This window comes from Zalophus californianus, chromosome 6 (genome assembly GCF_009762305.2).
Source record: "Zalophus californianus isolate mZalCal1 chromosome 6, mZalCal1.pri.v2, whole genome shotgun sequence".
Classification (NCBI taxonomy): domain Eukaryota; kingdom Metazoa; phylum Chordata; class Mammalia; order Carnivora; family Otariidae; genus Zalophus; species Zalophus californianus.
In genome coordinates, this window is record NC_045600.1 from 92051214 (window position 1) to 92078584 (window position 27371).

The 27371-nt window shown below is 38.9% G+C and overlaps 2 protein-coding genes across 2 annotated transcripts in view; one reads left to right on the plus strand and one right to left on the minus strand.

Moving 5' to 3' along the window:
* Positions 1-27371, minus strand: part of SPPL2A (signal peptide peptidase like 2A) — a 155977-nt gene that overhangs the window by 118041 nt on the left and 10565 nt on the right. Inside the window, exon 3 of the mRNA XM_027570769.2 lies at positions 16327-16429. The gene's annotated coding sequence lies outside the window, so the exon portion shown is untranslated. The remainder of the gene's footprint in view (positions 1-16326; positions 16430-27371) is intronic.
* Positions 1-27371, plus strand: part of AP4E1 (adaptor related protein complex 4 subunit epsilon 1) — a 119859-nt gene that overhangs the window by 29253 nt on the left and 63235 nt on the right. The window lies entirely within an intron of this gene.

Here is a 27371-nt window from a genome sequence, read left to right on the forward strand (position 1 = left end):
CCCCCACCCCCTCTCCCCTCTGGTAACTGTCAGCTTGTTTCTTGGTTTGCCTCTCTTTTTTTTTTTCCTTTTGCTCATTTGTTTTGTTTCTTAAATTCCACATATGAGTGAAATCATATGGTATTTGTCTTTCTCTGACTAACTTATTTGGCTTAGTATTATACTCTTTAGGTCCATCCATGTCGTTGCAAATGGCAAGATTTCATTCTTTTTTAATGAGTACTATTACATTGTATATATATGCTACATATTTATACATTCATCTATCAATGGAAATTGGGTTGCTTCCATAATCTGGCTATCGTAAATAATGCTGCAATAAATTTAAGAGTGCATATATCTTTTTGAATTAATGTTTTTGTATTTTTTTCAGAGAAACTTATTTAAATTTTAATTCCAGTATAGTTAACATACAGTGTTATATTAGTGTGTACAAACAATATAGTGATTCAACATTCTATTCTATATTACTCAGTGGTCATCAAGATAAGTGCACTCTTAAACCCCTTCACCTATGTCACCCATCCCCCCACCCACCTCTCCTCTGGTAACCATCAGTTTGTTCTCTATAGTTAAGAGTCTGTTTTTTGGTTTGTCTCTCTTTTTTTTCTTTGTTTTGTTTCTTAAATTCCACATATTTGTGAAAGCATGCGGGATTTGTAATATTCCATTGGGTATATATACATTTATTTATGCGTTTATTTTATTGATGGACATATTGGGCTGCTTCCATAATTTGGCTATTGCAAATAATGCTGCAATAAACATAGGGGTTCATATATCTTTTTGAATTAGTGTTTTCATATTCATTGGGTAAATACCAGTAGTGGAATTAGTGGATCATATGGTAAAATTATTTTTAATTTTTTGAGGAAACTCTGCATTATTTTCTATATCTGTACGAGTTTCTGTATCTGCACCAGTTTGCATTCCCACCAACAGTACACAAGGGTTCCTTTTTCTCTACATCTTCATCAACACTTGCCTCTTTTGTTTTTGATTTTAGCCATTCTGAGAGGTGTGAGATAATCTCTCATTGTATTTTTGATTTGCATTTCTCTGATGATTAGTGATGTTGAGCATCTTTTCATGTCTGTTGACACCTGTATGTCTTCTTTGGAACAAATGTCTCTTCATGTCTTCTGCCCATTTTTTAATTGGATTATTTGTTTCTTAGGTAATGAGTTGTGTAAGTTCTTTATATATTTTGGATACAAACCCATTATCAGATATGTCACTTGCAAGTATCTCCTCTCATTCAGTAGGCAGTCTTTTAGTTTTGTTGATTGCTTCCTTCACTCTGCAGAAACTTCATGTTTTGATGTAGTCCCAATAGTTTATTTTTCCTTCCCCCTCCCCCTTGCCTCAGGAAACATATCTAGAAAAATGTTGTCATGGCAATGTCAGAGCAATTACTGCCTGTGCTCTCTTCTAGGAGTTTTATGATTTCAGGTCTTACATTCAGGTCTTTAACCATTTTGAGTTTATTTTTGTGTATGGTGTGAGAAAGTGGTCAGGTTTCATACTTTTGTGTGTAGCTGTCCAGTTTCCCCAACACCATTTGTTGAAGAGACTTGTCTTTTTTCCATTGCATATTCTTGCCTCCTTTGTTGAAGATTAATTGACCACATAATTGTGGGTTTATTTTTGGGCTCTCTATTCTGTTCCACTGATCTATGTGTCTATTTTTGTGCCCGTATCATACTGTTTTGATTACTACAGTTCTGTAGTATATCTTGAAATCTGATATTGTAATATCTCCAGTTTTATTTTTCTTTTTCAAGATTGCTTTGCTACTCAGGGTCTTTTGTGATTCTATGCAAATTTTAGGATTATTTATTCTAGTTCTGTGAAAAATGCTGTTGGTATTTTGTTAGGGATTGCATTACATCTGTAGATTGCTTTGGGTAGGACATTTTAAGAATATTTGTTCTTCCAATCCATGAGCATGAAATATCTTCCTATTTGTGTTGTCTTCAGTTCCTTTCATCAATGTTTTATAGTTTTCAGAGTACAAGTCTTTCACCTTCTTGGTTAAGTTTATTTTATTATTTTTTAAGGAATTTATTTATTTTAGAGAGAGAGTGTGCAAGCAGGGGAGGAGAGGGGGAAGTTTCCCACCCTCTTGTGTGCACGTACTCTCTCTTTCAAATAAAATAAATATACCTGAAAAAAAAAAAAACTCTATCCCTCAGCCCCTAAGACCTATTTCCAATTTCAAAACCTCTCTGAGTGATGTAGCTTCTGCTCCCACTTATCAGGGCCATTGTGTACCATTGTGCAGATTATGTCCTATACAAGGGCACTTGGACAATATGGTGTGACTCAGTAAGAACTCAGAACTCAGCAAGTTCTGCACTCTAAGGGTGAATATACTCAGAGGGTGGTCCATTTTCTGATTTATGCAAAGGCACCTGATAGGTTGGCTGCCTTGCTGCTGTCTTGCTTCCTGTTACGGCTTTTAGTTTCTGCTTCAGTTCTGGCATCTAGAGACTTCCTTCTCTTGCTTTTGAACTTATTTATGTATTTAATTGTTTTGTTATTGTTGTTTGTGTTTTATCTCTATAGGTTTGGAATAGGAAGAAAAGCATTTTCATTGACTGAAGGTTATGACCTTTATTGTTACTTTAAAACAATGCATTTCTTTTGTATACTTTTTGTTCTTCCAAATTGCTTTTATAATAAAAGAAACAGGAAGAGTTAAATTACAACCCTATTAAGTTAAGAGCAAAAAGATAAGAGTCAAGTAATGAAGGGTGGATATAATGCTGGGAGCATATTTTTGCTAAGGGGAGCTCCTGAAAATGAAACTTACTTGCCTATTTCAAAGATCAAGGGAAATATGATGGACTATATTTAGGGCATATTATTTGGTAATTGGTATGAACACAAAATATAATTTGGTATTCTTTTAATTTTCCCATACAAACAAAAAGATAAACCTCTCTAAGCCCCATAACATGGAGGGGCACTACGTACTTGTTTTTCTGATATTTGAGTATTTCTATGTACAAGACTGGCTCTCCTAAGTTAGTGTCCCACTCCAAGAATGAGAACATTCCTGATTTATACAAAGGATCTGTTCCTGCCCTCCCTTGTGATAACACCTGGCAGGTAGCTATGGGAGATGTTTTCTGATCAGTCTCACTGGCTCTATTTGAAGTAGAAATAGAGCTCTCAAGGCAAAAGATTCCCTTGGTGCTTTCCCTTACACGATGACCTAGTAAAATGGAGTCATGAGTTTTGCTTATCTTGTTTGGATGGATGTGAAGGTAGAAGCCACAGCTTTAGGATCCTAAACCTGCAAGTGAAGTCAGACTTCAGAAGTCATCAAGTCCTAGTTTGGAGGCCAATGGCCTAGAGTTTTTTGTTTTCTCTTTTTGTTGGCCATAGGGCATAAGGAGAGAGCCTATGACTGTGAAGACTACCTAGGGGCCTGGCAGCTGGGAGAGTTACATGAACGGTATGGGAAAGAAAGTCTAGTCTCCCCAGCCAACAAAAGAGAGCCTCTCTTTTCACCAGCAACTTAATCAACCTATACATAAGGCATCTACATTCAATTTTGCATAAAGTAGCTGATTTCAGAGAAGTCAAAGTAGGAGTGAAATTAACTTGGTAAATCTCAAAACAACATTATATGGGAAACCGATCCTCATGCTTTCAGTGGGGTAACAAAGATTACCTGAGATGGATGTAATCAGAAAGAGAAGGACTAATTAAGAAAAAAAAGGATGAGTCATGGGGTACTTTTGCAATGTGAAACAGAAATAGTTTACCTCTGTGGTTTTGTTCCCTGGAGAGTCTGAAGATGCAGGATATAATTCTCCCAACCTTAGCTCACTATCCTGGTTGTTACCTCTGATATTAGTTTCTGAAATAGTCTTGTGGGGGTGGGAGACCAGGACATAATAAGGTGTGCTACTGTCTGTTTTTACCCAGGCTCAGAGAAAGGCAACTTACATACCACGTGTCAGAAGAGATTGAAGATTGGGTCTGATGTTTCCACAGGAACCTAGGTCTGCAAATGGGCTTGTTTAGCTTCCTTTAATTACAGGGTAGCCTAGGTATTAGCAGTTACCCTGCTCAAGAAATTCCACTAGAAAGAATCTAGTCCTTAATAGGATTGCTGCTCCATCTAGGCCTCCCTACTCCCGCAGTGAATCCCAGCTCGTGCCTTAGTGGGGATTCCTCCTCCAATTCCTTCATTCTTCCAATTCCCATACCAAGTGTCTATCGAAAACTCCTGCTTCTAAGTTATTGCAGAATGTCACTTGATTCCTTGGGGAAGGAAAGCACGCAGATGGGACTGTGTGTTCTTCCAAGTTCATCTTCCACATTCTCTCTATCACATGGATTGAGTGTAACAGCATGTGTCCCAACCATGTTTGCAGCAAATCCCTTTTCTCTTTTATTGGCCATGGGATAATTTTACCTGCAGTACAAATATAACAGCGATATACATTTTCCTCCCAGCAACTGGCTGTAGGAATCAAATATTCTCACTCAACTATTCTCACTATATCATAACTTTATTACAGTGCCTGCCTGCAATGCAACTTGATACTCCCCTTCCTGAAAAGAATTTTATTCTTTTGCTTTCTTTGCTCTTTTCTGTATAAACTCCCTTTCATATACTTTCATGTTTTGTTGGAATTATACTGTCCTTTTCCCCTCCTTTCAAAGGCCGGGGGGTGACGTGAGTTCTGTGTTCCTCCTTTTCTAGTAGATTCTTTCCCAGCTCCTTTGCTCTTCCCTCTCCTGCTCTGGTCACTGGCCTCTCCATCTGCTTTTTGCTCTCTCTCCTCTCCTTCGCTCAGTCTCATAGCACCCTCTAAGAAATATGTTTAGCAGGAAGAAGGTCTCTGTACACTGGTATTAATTTCTTTCTTGGCTGTATTTTTAGCTTTTGTGTAGTCTCTGAGATTTCTGCTACAACAACATTCCATGGAGGACAGCTGGACACTAGGGACAGGAGAAGGAAAGCTGGGCAAAAACAAGAAGAGCAGAGAAGGATGGGGCCCAAGGAGACCCCAAATAAGCTAACATGGGGCAAATGGGAGTAAAACCTAAAAACAGACACACTTTTACAATATTTTAGCATTTTAAAAAAAGATTGATTTATTTATTTGAGAGAGAGAGAAAGAGCACGAGCAGGAGGGGCAGAAGGAGAGGGGATTTCAAGCAGACTCCCGACTGAGTGTGGATCCCGCCACCAGGCTCAATCTCAGAACCCTGAGATCATGAGCCAGAAGCTCAGCAGACTGTGCCACCCAGGAGTCCCTATTTTAGCATTACATTTATTACCTGATTTATTAGGGGCATAGGTATGCTTTTTTACATTTTGCAGATGAGAAAATTGGGGCTATAAATCAAGAGTAACATAAATGGTGATGATGCAGCTTGTAATGGTGGAGTTGGGATTTGAGGCTTCTGGCTTCAGCTCTATTTCTCTGTCCACCATTCTACAGTGCCAGGAAAGGCAAGGGGTTGAATTTAGGGAGAATTCAAGTCACCTGACAATAAACTGTGCTTTTTCACAAATTCAAAAACCGAAAAGTCAAGATGTAAGCTCTAGATTATCATGATTAACTTTCCTGTGGTAACTGGATAATTAAAAAAAAATTAGATATGTTTGTAACAGCAACAAGTAGTGAATTACTTTGCAAATTGGGAATATCCCTTAAGAGTCAAACTTAATAGTCAGTAGAAGAACGAGTAAAAGTGTGGAAGAGTAAATCTGCTTAAAGATAAATATAAGATCAACTTTTAAAAATTCTTGAAGCATTGATAGCAATAGACCTAATCTCCAAGTGGGCAGAAAGCTTTGCTGCTGTCCTGTGTGGAGGCAGGAAGATAAACGTGAAGACCATTTGAGGTCCCTTCCAGCAAGTCAGGTGAGGTGAACATATCAGTGGATCATTTTCACTTTTTGTGATCCCCAAATCTTACAGATTCTATTATCCTCTATCCTTTCTATGCCTCTGTGACCTGCTCATTCTGCTTTCAAGCACCTCCAGGATTGACAGGGCAAACCTTCAGAGCAAGAAGTTTACTGAATGGAAGGTCTCTAGAAAACTGACTGCTGTGTCACTGCATTTGGAAAGCAATCATTTAAAATAGTTTTCAGGTAAATGAAAAGACCAGCACAACAAACTCATAGAACTGCCTCTGTCATCGGATCTTCTGAAGCCATTCTGATGAGAAGTGTGTTTCTGTTAGGAATCTGAGCAGAGGCTCTGGCCAGGAGGCCTCTATTTTGCTAGAATCCTGCCCCAATTTAAGGGTCACATTGCAGTTCTCCCCAAAAATTGCTCTGTAGTAGGCTGTATTATTAAGAAAATTCCAACAAAGCACCAGAATGTCTGAGATAAGAGAGTTCTTTGGTAATTAAGGAGAAAAACAAAGGACATCAGCATAATCCTATCTCTAAGCCACATCTGGATAATGTAGAAGGACTTCCAAATAACACCATTTAACTCCTTCTTTGCCAGGAGTACAAGAATCTTCACTCTTTCTCAGCAAAGCAAGTAGCAACCCCTCATGAACTTGGAGAGAAGAAAACTGTGAAAAGAGAAAAAAAAAAGTGGGAATAAAGAGGGTAATGTGAGAAGATGGCAAGGAAATGTTCTACTCTTAAACACCTGGGGGGAAAAAGATTTGTAGTGCCAAAATTTGCTTAAAGAATGTCCTCAACCCCACTGGGGCCTAGAATCCTTTGACCCTGATGTCTCTCATCACTATTCACCTTCACTGTGTCCTTACTTCCCTTCTTCCCCAGCTACCATTCATGAACCTTGCATATAGCCCCAATTTCTTTGCCCCTCTTTCCTTTCATATTTTTACCTGACAAAACCCTAACTAATTACAATAAGTCCTAGTGACTTCACACCTCAAAACGTTGGGGAGAAATGCACAAGCATGCTGACTGGACTCAGTTAAAATTCGAAATCATGGACATCCTGCGGCCCCATGTTCCCTGGCTATTCCATCGTATCACCTGATCCCCTAGACAGCTACTTCACACCTGCTGCCCTTTTTTACTCTGCGGTCGCTTTGCTTACTATCTCTTTATACGACTAATCAGAAGAAACTTCCATGTGCTCAATTACCCCAAATCCCCAAGACTCAGATTCGTTAAACCTTGCAAAATGACACTCAGCGGTGTCTTCACACTCTGCTCTAGTTGTCATTTTCTTAAAGGGCAGAATATTTACTGGAAGTGAAAACAATCAGAGAGCATCAAGGTCACATCGTCCTGGGCATGTTCCCTGGCAGCAGTGTCCCTTGTTTTATGTTGCTGTGTCTCTTTTATTTGAAGTTTCATTTGGTGAATGCAAGCCTATGTAAACTAGGGGCCAAACGTTTGACCCCTGCCTACATTTTGGCTGAACTACATGCGAGTCTCATGTCTCTCTGGGCCAGCTCTGGGAGGATGCAAGGTATGCAGTCTGCTTTTGGTTCTCACTGCTGTTAATCCTGTGCAGCTGCTGCCTAGAGCCCTGCCCAAGGTTTGCAGATGCATGTTCCAGGAGTAGGGTTTGACCATATGGGCCGGCACCTGTTTAGGGCTGCCCACTGAGCACTGCTCTGCTTCCTGCCACCTCCCCTCACCACCTCCCACCTCTGTCTACCAGAGGAAGAGGCCATAGTAGGGCTCAGGAAAACATTCATAATAGCTATCATTTAACAAGTACCTTATGTGCCAGAAGGCTTACACGCATTAGCTCATTTAATTCCCACAGCCACATTCTAAGGTCAGTTTCATTGTCCTCACTTTCTAGATGTAAACATCTAGAGGGCCTCAGCTTCAGGTTTGTGGATAGCACCTTCTCTGGCAAGAGTACACATTTCCCCAGGCACAAGGCACAGGGCTGCCCTCATCCTTTTAGATTTGTATGGAAAGAAAGGAGACATTGCCTCTACCTCAAAAGTGACAAAGCAGGCAGAGATAAGCACAGGCTTAGAGGCTAACAATTGTTTTACCAATAAGAATACCTAGCTAAGTTCTCCTCTGAGAACATCAGGGTTTAGGTTTCCTCAGAGTGTTCTCCATGAACCAAGGAGGCTACAAATTTTACTCTTTGTAGAGGGTGCAGTTAGGTCATTTCACCAGAACAAAGGTGACAACAATGAGTAGTCAAGTTTTACCACTTTCGAGACTGAAAAGCTCTCTAGCTCTGAAACAATAGCTTTCTGAGATTCTCTAGTTGCCTGCCAACCCTCCCCCTAATCTTTTAAAAATCTTATAAGTTCTGGGCATCCTGTTGAAATAACCATATTTAAAGATTAGAAGACTGAGATTCAGAGAAGGCTTAATATCTTGCTGAAAATCAGCCAGGACATGGGCCCAAATCTTAAGATATAAATTCTAGACATTCTCTATCATAGAACACTGTAAAATTAAGCTACTAAAAACTCACAAAGAATTGAGAGACATTCCTTAACAAGGCCCCAAGGTTCAACATGCCTGAATGTATTTTTTTCTGTGGAAGGGAAACTGGCCCCAATTCTCCATGCAAGTATAGCTGGAAAAATAAATACTGATCTAGTTTGTTCTTATAATTCTGAATTCTAGGTCTTAGAGCTTAGAGTCATAAGCAAATTTTAGACATTATTTAGTCCAAATCCATTGTAAATTTTAAGGATAAGGGAAAACTCAGAATAGCCTTATTTAAAACAAAGAAGTGCCTTTAGATATAATGCTATTTTCACAGACACATTATTGATAAGTGAATCTATTGAGACAAAAATAATATTAGGATAAGATATCTTCGGGGGCGCCTGAGTGGCTCAGTCAGTTAAGCGTCGTCTGCCTTTGGCTCAGGTCATGATTCCAGGGTATTGGGATCAAGCCCGCATCAGGCTCCCTGCTGAGCGGGGAGTCTGCTTCTCCCTTTCCCTCTGCTCCTCCCCAACCTGCTCATGCTCTCTCTCAAATAAAAAAATAAATCTTTAAAAAAAGAATTAAAGAAAAGAATAAGATGTCTTTGAGGCCACAATTGGTCATCTTTATGTTAATATACCAGTTTGAAATATATTTTAGGATGAAGGTAGAGAAAAAAAGCTATTTTACAAAGATTATGAAAGTATAATGAAAGTTTTGGCTTTCATACAAGGTTTGAGTTTGTTTTGTAGATTCTTCCTCATAATTAGATTTAGAGTTTAGATTATCTCATGTGACTCTCTTACAAAAACAGAAGTTTTAGCCAAGCACTGACATGCAAAATAAAAACAAAAAACTTTTCCCTTCAGGGTCTAGCCTAGCTATAGTTTTAGCTGGAAGTTCAGTAATGCATCTACACATACACAGTAATTAAATCTAGCTTCTAACAAACTTGAAGTTAAATTTTAATGACCTATTATAGCTGGCTAATAAATTGTATGTAAATGAGTCATGGATGGAGACCTTAGTTTATATAAAATGTCACAAAACAGCACTGATTGATACACTGCAAAGAAAAGAGGCCTGGAGATCTGTGTTCTAGATCTAACTCTGCCACCATAGATCGATCCTTATCAAATCAGTTAGCTTCTCTGAGCCTCAGCTTCCTCATTTTGGTAAAATATGATGGTTACACTTAGTAATCATAACTAATGGGTATAGAGTGCTTAAGTCCCTAAAACTCTTTTCTGTGCATGGTTTAACTTAATTCTTACAATTCCATGAAGTAAGAAGGATAGGTACTGTTACCTGTATTATGCAAATGAAAAAACTGAAGCTCATGAAGGCTAAAACATACGACCAAAGACATAGAGTTTATAAACGGTAGAGCTAGGACTCAGATGCAGCCCTTTGCACACAATTCTGTGAAGGTAGACAACATGCCTATCACCTCTAAAAGTCCGATATAATAAAGCCGTGTTTAGTCATTATGCAATTATAACCAGACTTTTAAAGGACCTTAAACACTATTCAACAGGTACAACACGTTCTCTAGCCTGCAGGACTGAATGCTCTTATGATTCCACTGTAGGAGGATCCAATTAAGTGCTAAGTTAATAGCCAACTTTATAGCCAAGCTAATAGAAAAGCCACATTACACTGGCTCTGTCTTGCTAGACCAGCCACTTTGAAGACTTCGTGCCGATTTATGTCCCTTGATAGTTGTTGGAATCTCAAGACTACCGTAAAAAAAAAAAAATGCATTCTCCCATTACCCTGTTACTAAAATGTGTTAAGTCACAATAGTAGCCAGAACATTTGTGGGTAAACAATGTAGAATATTCAGCTAGTTTAAGAAATGATGCTGGTTATGTGTCTCCCAGCTCTTTCCTCAGATATATGACCCTAGGCATTTGCTAAATCCTAAGAAGCCATTATTTCAGCAGCTCTTGGTTTCCACTTGAAGTCAGGCCAAATATTATATTTGCATGGCATACATTTGTATTTTTCAAAGGGCTTTCACACTGGCTATTTCATTTCATCCTTACACAGTGCTAATGTATAGGTTGAAGTTGTTCTCTGTGGTCTCTAAGACAGCTAATTATTTATTTATTTAGTCTCTGATTTTTTGACTGCTTTTAACCCACCAGGACATTACTAATGTTAAAGAATGAATACAATAGGAGGTCACAGAACCTCTATGAAAATAACAGAATGAACAGTAAAAGTGTGCGAATCCCACCCGAAGTTAGTAGTGCTTGGAACCAAGGAAACAACAATAATATAATAGAGCACTATGTTTCTTTTTTTTTTTAAAGATTTTATTTATTTATTTGACAGAGAGAGACACAGCGAGAGAGGGAACACAAGCAGGGGGAGCGGGAGAGGGAGAAGCAGGCTCCCAGCTGAGCAGGGAGCCCGATGCAGGGCTCGATCCCAGGACCCTGGGATCATGAACTGAGCCAAAGGCAGACGCTTAACAACTGAGCTACCCAGGCACCCCTAGAGCACTATGTTTCAAAAGTTGTAAATCACCCTAAAAAATATACCTAGGTTCAGTAAACAAATTTGCAATTTCAAAGGATAGCAAAAAATTAGTAGGAATTGGCAAAAATATCTTTGTAGCAGAAATGCCAAAACACTTAAGGATTCTGAGGGAGGACAGAATAACACTAATTATTTTTAAAACATAAAATAGGAAATAATTGAACACAACTTTACCAAAACCCATGGATGTTCAATGTAAGAGAAGAGAATGTGGAGTAAGGTTAATGGGTGTTATGGTATAATCAATGGTCCTTTTTATAATAAACTTTTTTAAAAAAAGATTTTATTTATTTGTCAGAGAGAGAGAGGCAGGCAGAGGGAAAAGCAGGCTCCCCGCTGAGCAAGGAGGCTGATGTGGGGCTCGATCTCATGACCCCGAGATCCTGAGATTCCAACCTGAGCTGAAATCAAGAGTCAGACACTTAACCGACTGAGCCACCCAGGTGCCTCAGTTTTCCTTTTTATAAAGAAGAAACAGGGGCGCCTGGGTGTCTCATTCGGTTAAGCATCCGCCTTCTGCTCAGGTCATGATCCCAGGGCCCTTGGGATCAAGCCCCACATCAAGCTCCCTGCTCAGCGGGGAGTCTGCTTCTCCTCTCTCTCTGCTGCTCACCCTGCTTCTGTTCTCTCCCTCTCTCTATCAAATAAATAAAGTCTTTTTAAAAAAAGAAGAAAAAACATATGCTACTATGTACTTTGGAAAAAATACCTGGAGACATATACACCACTTTATTAGCAGCAATTGCCAAGGAGAGACTATTTGTATGGATTTGATCTAATTTGACACAGAAGTTCTAAATGTTCTTGAAATACGTGTGAGAGTGTTCTCTTTTATAAGACACTAAGCTTAGTGTCCTTTAAAAATTCCAGCTGGAAAGCTACTGATCCACCTGTAAACTTACTGTCCCTTGAGACATTTTAAGTCAGTGTGTTTAAACCATGGCCCATCAAAATCTGGCTTTGTGTCTCTCATAAAAATCTAACGGATGAGGGAGAAGGAGGACAGGAGAGAATAAGATCCAGAAGTCACAAGATGGAGGATAAGGAATTATGGTCAGATTTTTAACCTATCCAGGAACACAGTGAGTAGCATTTTAAGTCCAATGCCAGTCATAGTGTATTTCAGAATACTCAGGGCCTCCTAACCATTTTTTATCTGAAAAGCCTCCAAGAAAAAGCCTAATTCGGTTTACTGACCTTTTGGGACCATTCTGGCTCTGGAACTGGAGTTGTTTTCTTCATCTGTCCCCTCTGGGTGCAGTTAAGGGGCCACCTGGTGACTGGGCTGGGAATTGCAGCTTCCCTACAGTGCCCTTCCCCACCCGACTCTACCTCCCTGCTACATACTCTAGGAAGCTTGTCAGTTCAGATGTGGAATGAAAGAAATTAGGCTGGCAAAGTTCTCCCTAGTGGGGATCACCTTAACAATCCATTTTGCAAGTCTGTTTCCTTGTCCAGAATCCTCTTTCACGGAGCCTTAAATTCTCACGTTACTTAACAGGATTACCAAGGGAATAAACCGAAATTACATAAACTAAAACATGGAAGTGTAGCTTTAAAAGTTACTATTACTGTTTTTCTTAGCCAAACCCTTGGAACAGGTCACTGAAGAGTTTTGTTAAGTGCGAGTCCGTCATAAAATCAGAGATGTTAAAGTAGGCAAGACTCGCGAAATCCGTGGTTCAAACCTTTCATTTTAAGAATGAAGAAACTGAGGCTCAGAAAGGTAAAAAGGAGGGACTTCATGGGGCTGTTCTACTTCCATTCATTTGTTTATTAACAGATATTGTTCACTGTATTTCTACTCAGAGCTAGGTGCTGGGGAAGCAAAGATGGATATAGCACAAGGGGCACTGTGTCCAGAGGAGAGCCAGAATTGGAAGCAAGAGAAAATGAATGTGGGAGTGAGGTGGTGGAGTTGTGGAAAGGACCTGCTTGTGCTAGACCCACCAGAGACACTGGGTACACTATAAGACAATGTGCTTTAAAAAGCACACAGAGTGGGGGCTCATGATCGGAGGGTCCTGAGGTCGAGGCCCCCCGTCAGTGCTCAGCGTGGAGTGTGCTTAAGACTTTCTCTCCCTCTCCCTCTGCCCCTCCCGCCCATGCTGTGGGCTCTCTCTCTCTCAAATAAATAAACAAATCTTAAAAAGAAGCACACGGAATAAACAAAATGTGGCATATCCATACAAAAGAACATTTAGATTTAAAAAGGAAGGAAATTCTGACACTTGCTACAACATAAAACTCGAGGACAGGAAGCTAAGTGAAATAAGCCAGTCACAAAGGGACAAATAGTGTATGATTCCACTTATATGAGGTATCTAGTCAGATTCACAGAGACAGAAAGTAGAATGGTGGTTTCCAAGGGCTGAGGGAGGGGTAGATGGTGAGTTACTGTTTAACGGTAACTGGGTTTCAGTTTGGAAAGATGAAAAAGTTCTGGAGATAGATGGTGGTGATGGTTGCATAACACTGTGAATGTAGTTAATACCACTGGACTGTACACTTAAAACTGGCTAAGATAGTAAATTTTGTTATATATATTTTTTACCACATTAAAAAAATTACATAGAAAGCATCACCTCCTACAAGTCAGAATGGCTAGCATCAAAAAGACAAGAAAAAACAAGTGTTGGTAAGCTTGTGGAGTAAAGAGAATACTCATTCACTATTGGTGGGAATGTAAATTGGTGCAGCCACTATGGAAAACAGTGTGGAGGTTCTTAAAAAAATTACAAGTAGAAATACCATATGAGCTGGTAATTCCACTGCTGAGTATTTACCCAAAGAAAATGAAAACACTAATTTGAAAAGATACATGCACTCCTATGTTTATTGCAGCATTATTTACAATAGCTAAGATATGGAATCAACCTAAGTGTCCACTGAGACATGAATGGATAAAGAAGATGTAGAATATATATATATATATATATATATATATATATATATACAATGGAATATTATGCAGCTATCAAAAAATGAAATCCTGCCATCTGCAATGACATGGATGGAACTAGAGGGTATTATGCTAAGTGAAATAAGTCAATCAGAGAAAGACAAGTATCATATGATCTCACTGATGTGAGGAATTTGAGAAACAAGACAGAGGATCATAGGGGAAGGGAGGGAAAATGAAACAAGACAAAACCAGAGAGGGAGACAAACCATAAGAGACTCTTAATCTCAGGAAACAAACTGAGGGTTGCTGGAGTGGAGGGGGTTTGGGAGGGATGGGGTGGCTGGGTGATGGACACTGGGGAAGGTATGTACTATGGTGAGCACTGTGAATTGTGTAAGACTGATGAATCACAGACCTGTACCCCTGAAACAAATAATACATATATAAATAAAAAAATTAAAAAAAAGATGTGGTATACATATACAATGAAATATTATGCAGCCATAAAAAACAATGAAATCTTGCCATTTGCAACAACATGGATAGACCTGGAGGGTATAAAGCTAAAGGAAATAAGTGAGACAGAGAAAGACAAATACCGTATAATTTCACTTATTTGTAGAATTGAAACAAGCAAACAAACAAACAATAGAAACAGACTCATAAATACAGAGACCAAACTGGTGGCTGCCAGAGGTGGGTAGAGGGATGAACAAAATAGGTGAAGGAGATTAAGAGGTACAAACTTCCAGTTATAAAATAAATAAATCACTAGGATGAAAAATACAGCATAGGGAATATAGTCAATAGTATTATACTAACTTTGTATTGTGACAGATAGTAACTACACTTATCATGGTGAGCATTTGAGTAATGTATGGAATTGCTGAGTCACTATGTTGTATACCTGAAACTAATATAACATTGTATGCCAACTATAGTTTGATAAAAAAATAAAATAATAAAAAAGTTGCATTTACTGCACACAAAAAAGTACACAGAAAGCAGTGAGAACGAACTAACTATAGTTCCACACAATATGACATGGAATTCTCACAATGTTGAGCAAAGAAAGCCAGACACAAAAGGAGGCAGACTGTCTGCTTTCTATATAATGCATGTGTTAAAAGTCAGGGTTGTGGTCACCTCTGGGGGAGGCAGAGACAGGACAGCATGGGCTTCCAGGGATCTGGTAATGCTTCTGTTTCTCAATCCAGGAAGGAACGCTTACTTTGTAAAAATTAATGGCACTGTATACTTATAATTTGTGCAGTTTTCTGTATGTATATTAAAACTCAACCTGTGGTTGTTGTTGACTTATGGGACATAGACAAACAGAAGAGAAATTGGAAGGATAGTAAAGGGACTTCCTTCACAGGAGGAAAGGTTGAATATTTTCAGGATGGTTAGAGTAGTTTGGAGTCTTCAAATATCTGAAAAAGTGGCTTGTGGAAGAGGAAGCCAATTTTGCTTGTTGTACCCAGAGGGGTAGAACTTGGAGGTGATGGGCGGGAGGTAGAGGAAGACAGAATTCAGGTCATTATAAAGGATGCCTCAATTGCAGGGTTAGAATGGGATCTCTCAGGAGATCACACAGTCAAGTGGAATGAGCACCGACTTCCGGGCCAACTGGAATTGGATATGAACCCTGGCTTTGCCACTTTCTCAGAACTATGTCTCTCTATCGAGTCTCAGTTCCACAACTGCAAACTGGGGTTAGTGCTAACTACCTTGATGGGTTACTTTCAGGATTAGTGATAATGTATACAACATGCCTAGAAGAGGCCTTGGCCCATAAGAGGTGCTCAATAAGTGGTAGAAATTATTTTCAGTAGAAAATTAAAGGGAAGGTAGATAATAGCTTGGTAATGTGTTAGAATATGTATTCAGGTACCAGTCCCTTTCAGCCCCAAGAATCTATGATTCTTTGTATCTTTCTTTGTAATATTCTCAAGATCATATAGCTCTCAGGCAGCAAGGCCTGCTGTCCTGAGATGGGTCCTCTCTTGTGGGCTGCCTTGGGCAGGAGGAATACTAGCAGTAAGCCACTGTCTACCAGGGCTAATTAGATGATCACATCAGCATTAGGCCCTGAGGGATAGGACCCTGTTCCTCTTAATTTTGAGTGTGCTCTGGAAAAGTTCAAGGAGGAGAAAATTCGGGAAGGTTGTTTAAGTGGTAGGCTATAAATAGGACAGCTTATAGCTTGAGGATACCATGGACCTCGGGGGTGGAGGGTAGATAGAGAATTGTTTTTACAAAAAGTGGATTAAAGAAAAAATGTGAAGACAAGCTTAGCCTGCCTCACCATTTTTCAGGGTCCAGTTCTTACTGGTGGTTAAATTAATAAATCATAATGCGTAAGTAAGAGACGCCACTTTGAAAACCAGTCTCTTCAGTTGTAGGCAAAAGCAGTGTACATCTACAAAGGCAAGAAAAACCCGGGTTAGTTAGCACTTTGGGCTGAGTCTTCCCAAAGCCTCTTTCTTACCCTGACTGCAGGCTTCTTCCCGAAGGAAATGACTTGTTGGAGTGGGATTTACTCGAGGCTCCCTGCTGACCTCTGTTGAATACTTCTGCCTCAGGTTTACACCCTGGAAACAAGGAGAGTTCCTGTGACAAGAGACCTGCAGAAACAAACAACCTAGAAAAAGTCTCTCTTTGTCTTAGGCATTACACACTTTGGACAGACTGACCGTTTGACCTTGTTTATTTTCCACAGCGGCTCAAATGGTATATCTTGGCCCAATCAACTTTTGTGTGAAATGAAAAATAAATAGTATGAATTTAGCTCACTAGAGCTTTGGCCTTAGCCAAATGAAAGAAATACCTGCAGCTTCCTTTTGCAAGTAGCAACTTATTTTAGCATTTTCCCTCTTCAGACTAAAGCCCTTGGTAGAAACCAACGTTACAGCCCAAGCCCACACAAAACCCTCAGATTTTAGTCATATGTCTCACAGGATGTTACATCATTTCTTAGTTTACCGAACGGAAACAATGGCACGCTCAAAATGACTAACTTGAGGAGAGGATAATGAAAGGACTATTTACAAAGGTAAACAGGGTTTGGGGGGAAGCAACAAGGGATTGGACAGTATCCCAGGGTGAGTAGCTGCAAGCAAAGGAAAGGGAGTACAGCAGTTAGTTACAGCAGTGGTTCTCAAATTTTGTGCGCATCAGAATCTTCTGGAGGGCTTGTTAAAACATAGATTGCTGGGCCTTACCCTGGAGCTTCTGCTTCAGTAGGTTTGGGGTAGGACTAGAGTAACTATTTTTCACACATTCTCTGGTGATGGCAATGCTGCTGGTCTGGGGAAAAACTGTGGAGAAGGCTTAAGCTGTGCCCTTCATAGAGAGGTGCAGCCAACCTGAAGAGACCCAGCTGGGAGGATCCTGGGGAATCTGATCCAGGCAGCTGAACCACCCTCTCTCCAATCCCCTCTGTAGTTCCACTTCAATTAAACTCAACCGGCAGCCAACAGGCCAGGGAGCCCATTGATGTTCAGAAAGTTCAGCTTTCAGAACATGGATCAGATTGGAGAGTGGATCTGGAGGAGTAAATGGAAAATATCCAGCTCTTCCACCCCAAAATATCTTTAAATAACTTATCCTCACCATTTTTTCATATGATCTTGTATTTCCATCGTACTTTCCAGTGTACATATAACATTCATATATATGATGTAATGATTCTCACAGTAACCCTCAGGGTAGGTGGGAATGATATTTATGCTCATTTACAAATAAGGTAACTGAGGCTCAAAATTGGTGAAGGCTGAACATCTGATAAGAGCTGGGATTTCTTTTTTTTTAATATTTTATTTATTTATTTGAGAGAGAGAATGAGACAAGAGAGAATACACGAGAGGGGGTAAGGTCAGAGGGAGAAGCAGACTCCTTGCTGAGCTGGGAGCCTGATGCAGGACTCGATCCCGGGACTCCAGGATCATGACCTGAGCCGAAGGCAGTTGCTTAACCAACTGAGCCACCCAGGCACCCAAGAGCTGGGATTTCAATACAAGTTTTCTAGGTCCTAATTCGGGGCTCTTGCTACCACTTCACACTTTAGCCATGAGAGAATTCGGCAGTGATGCTGGTGTCCCCACTCCAGGCTCTTGGAAAGCTGTCCGTTCATCCCTCACTGCCCCACGTGCAAGCCCCTCAAGCTGCACTCTCTTCTGGGAGAGGTGGCCTCCCTTCCTGACTGAGGAGCTCACCCCTTGCTCAAGGGCATATAGTAAATTTAGTCTCCTGCTAGAGTCATTTCTTTGGGTTATTCACTGGTTTTCAAACTTTTCAGGGGCAGGGTTACTCAAAGTCTTGATTTGGAGGCTTTAAAGAAGACAATAAACTGCAGCTCTTACCCCCTTTGTGTTCAGAAGCTTTTGAGAAATAAACACACAAATTAGACATATTGAGAGAAAAGTGTTGGCTTTGATGGGAGTGAGGCCAAAGTGGAGGAGCCACACGTCAGGGCTTACAACCACACTTCTTATTACTCTATCCTAGACTTCTGTGTGTTTGGGACTCAGGGTGGGGATGCACTTGTCTGGTGGGCAGCCTGTTTCCAGGACAAGGTGCAGAAGGAGCTGAGCATGCTCAGTTCCTTCCCCAGTGCCACAGTCAGGTAAGTCAGTCCTTCCTTGGGGAGAATTGGGGGAGGATAAGCAGGAAGGCAAATGCTCTTCATAATTTTGAAGAAGTGGAAGTTTCTATTTTATGTAGCTGGGAGAGGGAGAAAATGGCTTCCCCCAGTAATGATGCCCTTTAAGAATCTTGCTCTTAGCACTATGTAAGAACAACTGATGTAAATAATTCTGTCATATGATCTAGGTACAGTATTTTTTAAAGACTTGACTCTCATTAGTACATTATATGGCCTCAGGCCTCAACATACTCTCACTTCTTTGGTATGCCACTTTTGTTTCCTTTAACTAGATTCATTTCTGATCCCTTGATCATTTTCTACAATGCTCTGGACCAGAGCCTGCTTGAATACTGAGAAAGTTCCCATGGTTTCCTTCTGAGAAGATCCCTGCTTATCAAATCTAGAGCCTATCTCTCTTTCTTGTCCAGGATCGGGTAGACTATTGGGAAAAGTCCTTACAGAGGTTTCCTGGGAACTGGAGTTTTAAAACAAGTGCCCGTGGGAAAATATTCTTCAACTACCGAAGGCACTCTGTTTTTGCCTCGACTTATTTTTTAAGTTCTTTGGGGAAAAGAAAGTATTACAGGTCAAATCTTTTTACAAGTGCCACTGGACTGTCCAAATGTGTGGTATGGATTAGAATTTTGTTTCATTGACTATGACCTGAATTAGGTGAGATATAAGCTGGGCTGTGGAGGACTCTCTTAAATAGAGGTTTTCATTGCAAAGGTACTTGTAGAGGAATTTACCTGGTAAATACCAGATCTCTTCTAGCTAAAAAAAAATGTTTTTACCAGACTGATTCCGACTGGGGAGCAGGAGTGGGAAAACACTGTGGACACAGTTGGCTGGCTAGTGGTCAAGGCAGAGGAAAGAAAACACAGGGAAAGGTCTGTGTGAAATATGAATCTGAGTCACGGAGGGAGAGGAAGAAAATAGCATGTGTCATTCTGAAAAAGCTCCTCTTAGGGCAGTTTCTTTTGGCTGTAATCACTGCCTCTCCCCTGGAGAGAGCCACAGGGCCTCTCTTGGCTGTTCCTGCCACATTTTCAGGCTTAAAAGGAAGCCACCTTCAGGCAAATTCCCTCTCCCTCCCTCTTCGTAAGAAAATAAAAGAAAATTGAGAGTCCTGGTCTCTGAAGAACCTGGGTCAGGTTTTCAATGAACTCAGGAGAGGGTCCTGCCTTCAGGGGTTGGAAGGGTCTGCAGTCACACTGAGATTTGCTCCTCTGGTGCCCCCTTGAGTATGAGGGTGGAACTGTGTTCTTTAAAGTTGCCTAAATCCCCACCATTGCAGTCCCCAGAACTCTACGCAGTATGTCTCCTTTTCCAGGCCTTACCTCTCAGCCTGGAGAGTTTCCTGAACAATTTCTGGTCATTCCCAAGCCTTCTCTCTTGAACTTTTTTTTTTTTTTGGTCACTCCCTATAGACCCTCATTAAGGTATTAATTTTTCTAAACAGATTCGTTTCTCTTTCCATTTCTGCATGCATCTCTGGTCACTAAGTCCCAGAAAGATCCTGTAGCAAACTGTCCATCAGTAACGGACAAGCATTTCTGAAATTCATTTAACAATTTTACAGTTTTATTGAAATATAGTTTACATACTATAAAATTCACCCATTGTAAGCATACTGCCGATGGTTTTTAGTAAATTTATAGTGCTGTGCAACCACTGTTACTATCTAGATTTAGACACGTCCAAAACCGCATAAGCTTCCTTCATAAGTATTTGCTGTCTATCCTCAGTTTCACCTCCAATTTCAGGCAACTATTGATCTGATTTCTGTCTCCAAAGATTTACCTTTCCTGGTCATATCATACATATGGAATCATACAATATGTCGTTTTTTTAAACTATCTTCTTTCACTTGGCATACTGTTTTCAAGGTGCATACATGTTGTAGCATGTATCAGTGCTTCATTCCTTTTTGTAGCTGAAAAATAGTCCATTACATGGACATATGACTTTGTTTATCCACTTATGAGTTGATGGACATCTGGGTTGTTTCCAGCTTTTGGTTATTATGAATAACCAAATTGCTGTGAACATTTATGTACAGGTCTTTGTGTGAACATAAATTTTCATTTCTCTTGGGTAAATACCTAGTAGTAGAATTTCTAGGTCATATGGCAAATTTTTTTACCTTTTTAAAAAACTACTAAGCTGTTTTGCAATGTGGCTTTTCCACTTTACATTCCCACCAGCAATATATAAAGATTCCCCCACATGCTCTTCAACACTTGGTATTGTCTGTCCTTTTAATTATAGCCCTAGTGGGTGTGTAATGCTTTCTCACTGTGGTTTTAATTTGAATTCCCCTAGTGACTAACAATGTTGACTATCTTTACAAGTGCTTTTTTAGCCATTCATATATCCTCTTTGGTGAAATGTGCATTTCCTCATTTTTTAATTGGATTGTTAGTCTTCTCATAACTAAGTTATAAGAGTTCTTTGTGTATTTTGGATGGAACTCCTTTACCAGATATATAATTTGTAAATATTTTCTTTTTTTTTTAAAGATTTTATTTATTTATTTGAGAGAGCGAGAGCACATGAGAAGGGGGAGGGTCAGAGGGAGAAGCAGACTCCCTGCCGAGCAAGGAGCCTGATACGGGACTCCATCCAGGGACTCCGGGATCATGACCTGAGCAGAAGGCAGTTGCTTAACCAACTGAGCCCCCCAGGCGCCCTGTAAATATTTTCTTGTAGTCTGTGTCTTAGCTTTTGAACTTATTAAGAGTTTCTTTTGAAGCCAAAAGTTGTCACTTTGATGAAGTCCAATTTATCAATTTTGTTTTGTGGATTGCACTTTTGATGTCATATTTAAGAACTCTGCCTACACATGAAAAAGTGCTCAACATCGCTCGGCATCAGGGAAATCCAAATCAAAACCTCAATGAGATAACCACCTCACACCAGTCAGAATGGCTAAAATTAACAAGTCAGGAAACGACAGATGTTGGCGGGGGGGATGCAGAGCAAGGGGAACCCTCCTATACTGTTGGTGGGAATGCAAGCTGATGCAACCACTCTGGAAAACAGTATGGTGGTTCCTCAAACAGTTGAAAATAGAGCTACCATAGGATCCAGCAATTGCACTACTGGGTATTTACCCCAAAGATACAAATGTAGGGATCCAAAGGGGTATGTGCACCCCAATGTTTATAGCAGCAATGTCCACAATAGCCAAACTGTGGAAAGAGCCAAGATGTCCATCGACAGATGAATGGATAAAGAAGATGTGGTATATACACACAATGGAATATTATGCAGCCATCAAAAGGAATGAGATCTTGCCATTTGCAATGACATGGATGGAACTGGAGGGTGTTATGCTGAGTGAAATAAGTCAATCAGAGAAAGACATGTATCATATGACCTCACTGATATGAGGAATTCTTATCTCAGGAAACAAACTGAGGGTTGCTGGAGTGGTGGGGGGTGGGAGGGATGGGGTGGCTGGGGGATAGACATTGGGGAGGGTATGTGCTATGGTGAGTGCTGTGAATTGTGCAAGACTGTTGAATCACAGATCTGTACCTCTGAAACAAATAATGCAATATATGTTAAGAAAAAAAAGAAGAAGATAGCAGGAGGGGAAGAATGAAGGGGGGTAAATAGGAGGGGGAGACGAACCATGAGAGACGATGGACTCTGAAAAACAAACTGAAGGTTCTAGAGGAGAGGAGTGTGGGGGGATGGGTTAGCCTGGTGATGGGTATTAAAGAGGGCACGTTCTGCGTAGAGCTCTGGGTGTTATGCACAAATAATGAATCATGGAACACTACTTCAAAAACTAATGATGTAATGTATGGTGATTAACATAACAAGAAAAAAATTTAAAGAAAAAAAAAGAACTCTGCCTAGCCCAAGGTCATGGAGAATTTATCCTATGTTTTCTTCTATAACTTTTATAGTTTTACATTTACATTTAGATCTAAGATCCATTTTGAGTTAATTTTTGGGTATGGTGTGAGGTAAAGGTCTAATTTAATTTTTTTTTTTTTGCATATGGAGATCAAATTGTCCCAGCATCATCTGTTGAAGACTGTCCTTTCTCCATTGCACTGTCTTAGCTACTTCACTGAAAATCAATTGGCCATAGGGGCGTTTGGGTGGCACAGTTGGTTAAGTGTCTGACTCTTGGTTTCGGTTCAGGTCATGATCTCAGGGTGGTGAGATCGACTCCCATGCCAGGCTATGAGCTCAGTGCGGAGTCTGCTTAAGTTTTTCTCTCCCTCTGCCCTCCACACCCATGCTCTCTCTCTCTCAAATAAATAAATCTTTAAAAAAATCAATTAACCATAAATGTAAGAATTTATTTCTGACTCTCAATCCTGTTCCATTAATACCTATGTTCCATAATATATATTGCCTGTTTTTACACCAATATCACACTGTCTTGATTACTGTAGGTTTATAGTAAGTTTTGAAATTGGCTATTGTAAGTCATCCAGCTTTGTTGTTCTTTTTTGAAAATTGTTTTGGATATTCTATATAAAATTTAAGATCAGCTTGCTGTTTGCACCAAAGGCTGTAGTAGTTTTGCATAGAATCTATATATCAGTTTAGGGAGAATTGCAATTTTAACAATATTGATTCTTTCCAATCCATTAACATGGAATCCATTCACTTAGATCACAAAATTGAAGGGAGAAATACAGAGCCACAATAATAGTTGGAGACTTCAATATCCACTTTCCATAATGGATAGAAATCAGAAAGAGGATGAATAATGAAATAGAGGTCTTGAACAACGCTATACACCAATTAGAACTAACAGACATATACAGGATACTCTACCCAACAACAGCAGAATATACATTCTTCTCAAATGCAGATGAAAGTCTCTAGGACGAGTATATATTAGGCCACAACACAAATCTTAATACATTTAAAAAGGCTGAAATTACACGCACATGCAAAGTATCTTTTCTGATCATAACAGAATGAAACTAGAAATCAGTAACAGAAGGAAAACCAGAAATAGGTAGGAAATTAAACAACATACTCTTAACCGATAGGTCACAGAAGAAGTCACAAAGGTGGTTAGAAAATATCTCGAGATAAATAAAAATAAAAACACAACATATCAAAACTTCTCAGATGCAGCAAAATTGTTCTAAGAGGGAAATTTATAACTGTAACCACATACATTAAAGAAGGAAAAGGATTTCAAATCAATAATCTAACTGTAAATATTAAGGGCCTAGAAAAAGAAAACTAAACCCAAAGCTAACAGAAGAAAGGAAATAATAAAGATTTGAGCAGCGATAGATGCAATGAGGAATAGAAAAACAATAGAGGAGGAACACCTGGCTGGCTCAGTTGTTAGAGCATGCAACTCTTAATCTCGGGATTGTGAGTTTGAGCCCCATGTTGGGTGTAGGGATTACTTAAAAAAAAAAAAATCTTTTTAAAAAAAGAAAAAGAATAGAGATATCAACAAAACTAAAATTTATTCTTTAAAAAGATTAACAAACAAAATTGACAAATCTTTAACTGGATTAAGAAAAAAAGAGAGAAGACCTAAATAACTAAAATCAGAAATGAAAAAAGGGACATTACAACTGATACCACAGAAATAAAAGGAATTATAGCAGTCCCCGCCCCTCCATCTGTGGTTTCCCTTTCTGCAGTTTCAGGTACCTGTGGTTAACTGTTGTCCAGAAACAGATGATCCTTCTGACATATCATCAGAAAGTCAGTGGTAGCCTAATGCTACATATCACAGTATCTACGTTATTCACCACTCTTCATCCCATCATGTAGGCATTTTATCATCTCACATCATCACAAGAAGAAGGGTGAGTACAGTACAATATTTTGAGAGACAGAGGGAGAGAGACCACATTCACAAAACTTTTATTACAGTATATTGTTTTAATTGTCCTATTTTATTATTAGTTTTTGCAGTTAATTTCTTTTTATTTATTTATTTTTTTAATATTTTATTTATTCATTTGAGACACAGAGATACAGAGAGAGAGAGAGAGCACAAGGAGGGGGAGAAGCAGAGGGAGAGGAAGAAGCAGGTTCCCTGCTGAGCCAGGGGCCCGATGTGGGGCTCGATCCCAGGACCCTGGGATCGTGACCTGAGTCAAACGCAGACGCTTAACCATCTGGGCCACCTAGCTAGCGCCCCTGCAGTTAATTTCTTAGTGTGCCCCCAGTGTATAAATTAAGCTTGCCATAGATATGCATGTATAGGAAAAAACATATTATATATAGAGTTTGGTACTCTCTGTGGTTTGAGGCATCCACTATGGGTTTTGGAGAGTATCTGCCAGAGATAAGGAGGGGATTGCTGTGTAATAGAATACTATGAACAAGTGTATGCCAACGAATTGGGTAATGCAGAAGAAATGGATATATTCCTAATAATACACAATCTACCAAAATTGAATCATGAAGAAATAGAAAATCTGAATAGATCCATAATTATCAGGGAGACTGAATCAGTAATCCAAAACCTCCCAACAAAGAAAAGCCAAGGACCATATGGCTACACTGGTGAATCTACCAAACATTTAAAGAAGAATGAACACCAATCCTCTTCAAACTCTTCCAAAAAACTGAAGAGGAGGGAACACATCTAAATTCTATGAAGCTAGCATTATCCTTATACTAAAGTCAGACAGACACTACAAGAAAACTGCAGACTAACATCCCTTATGAATACTGATGCAAAAACCTTGACAAAATACTATCAAACAGAATACAATAGCACATTAAAAGGATTATACACCATGACCAAGTGGGATTTATTTCTGGAATGTAAGGATGATTCAACACACAAAACTCAATCAGTGCAATATATCACATTAACAAAATGAAGGAAATAGCTCATTCAGATTTATAATATAATTAAGAATATGTTGGATTCACGTCTGGCATTTTGCTCTTTGTTCTCTATATATCCCATCTTTTTCTTTTTTGGTTCTTCTGTTCCTCTTTTATTGTCTTTTATGTTTAATAAATATTTTTTATCTTATTTTAATTCCTATGTTAATTTCTTACTATATTTTTTTGAGTTATTTTTTAAGTGGTTACTCTGGGAACTACAGTATGCATCTTAATGTATCACAATCTGCTTCAGATTAATAATAACTGGAATAATACTAATCCAGTAAAATATAGAAATTTTGCTCCAATGTAGTTCCACTATTGCTCCTTCATGTTATTATCATACATACTACATCTGTACATGTTCTAAACCCATCAATACAGTGTTATGATTTACTTTATACAATCTTTTGTTTTTTAAAGAGGTTCTTACCAAAAAAAGAGAGAAATATTATAGTGTTTTATATTTACTCTTATAATTACCATTTCCTGTGTTCTTCATTTCTTTGTATAGTTTGAATTAATGTCTGGTGTCATCTCCTATTAGTTTGAAGAAATTTCTACCCCCACTCTTTTTTTAAGTAAACTTTATACCCAGTGTGGGGCTTGAACTCACAACCCCAAGATCAAGAGTCATATGCTCTACTAACTGAGCCAGCCAGGCACCCCTGAAGAAATTTCTTTAATATTTCTTCTAAGGCAAGTCTACTAACAACAAATTCTTTGATTATCTTGAAATGTCTTTATTTCACTTTCTTTTTTTTTAAACAGTAAAAAGAATACAGATCTATTTAATATAAGTTTTACATAACACAGGAGTCTTCATAAGGAAATGAAGACCTTCATTTTGATTTTTAAAGACCAGTTTTGCTAAATATATAATTCTTGATTTTTCAGTTCTGAAAATATTATACCACTGTCTTCTGGCTGCCATTGTTTCTGATGAGAAGTCAGCTATTCATTGAATTGGTTTTCCCTTTTAAATGAGAATTGTTTTTCATTTGTTGTTTTGAATGTTTTTCTCTTTGTATTTTTTATCAAATGGGAGAAATCTTCAGCCATTATTTCTTTAAGTATTTATTCTAACTACCCTACCCCCTTTTCTCTCTCTTCTTCTGGGACTCCCATTACCTTTATGTTGATATACTTGATGGTATCTCACAGGTCGCTGAGGCTGTTTCTTTTTCTTCATTCTTTTTTCTCTCAGTTTTAAAGATTGAATAATTTCTTTTAATCTACCTTCAAGTTCATTGATTACTCTTCTGCCATCTCAAATTTGTTGTTGAACCCAAGTAAATTTTCAACTATTATACTTTTCAACTTCAGAATTTACATTTGGTTCTCTTTTTAAAAATAGATTACATCTCTTTATTGAGTTATCTATTTGTTAAGTCATTGCTCTCATATATTCTTTTAATTATTTAAACATGATATCCTTGAGTTCTTTGAATGTATTTATAATAACTGCTTTGAAATCTTTGTCTGCTAAATCCAACATGTGAGCCCACTCAGAGACAGTTTCTATCAACTGCTTTTTTCCCTGAGTATACATCATATTTTCCTGCTTCTCATAATTTTGTTGTTGAAAGCTGGACATTCTATTTTTTTATTATTTTTTAAAGTTTGTATTTAAATTCCAGTTAGTTAATATACAGTGTAGTATTAGCTTCAGGTATACAATTTACTGATTCACCACTTCCATACATCACCTGCTGCTCATCACAACAAGTGCACTCCTTAATTGCCATCACCTATGTCACCCATCCCCCCACCCCACTCCCCTCTGGTAACCATCAGTTTGTTCTCTATAGTTTAGAGTCAGTTTCTTGGTTTGTCTCTCTCCCCTTTCTCCCCCCATGCTCATTTGTTTTGTTTCTTAAATTACCCATATGAGTGAAATCATATGCATTTGTCTTTTTCTGACTTATTTTGCTTAGCATTATACTCACTAGTTCTATCCATGTCACTGCAAATGGCAAGATTTCACTCTTTTTTATGGCTGAGTAATATCCCATTGTATATAAATACCACATCTTCTT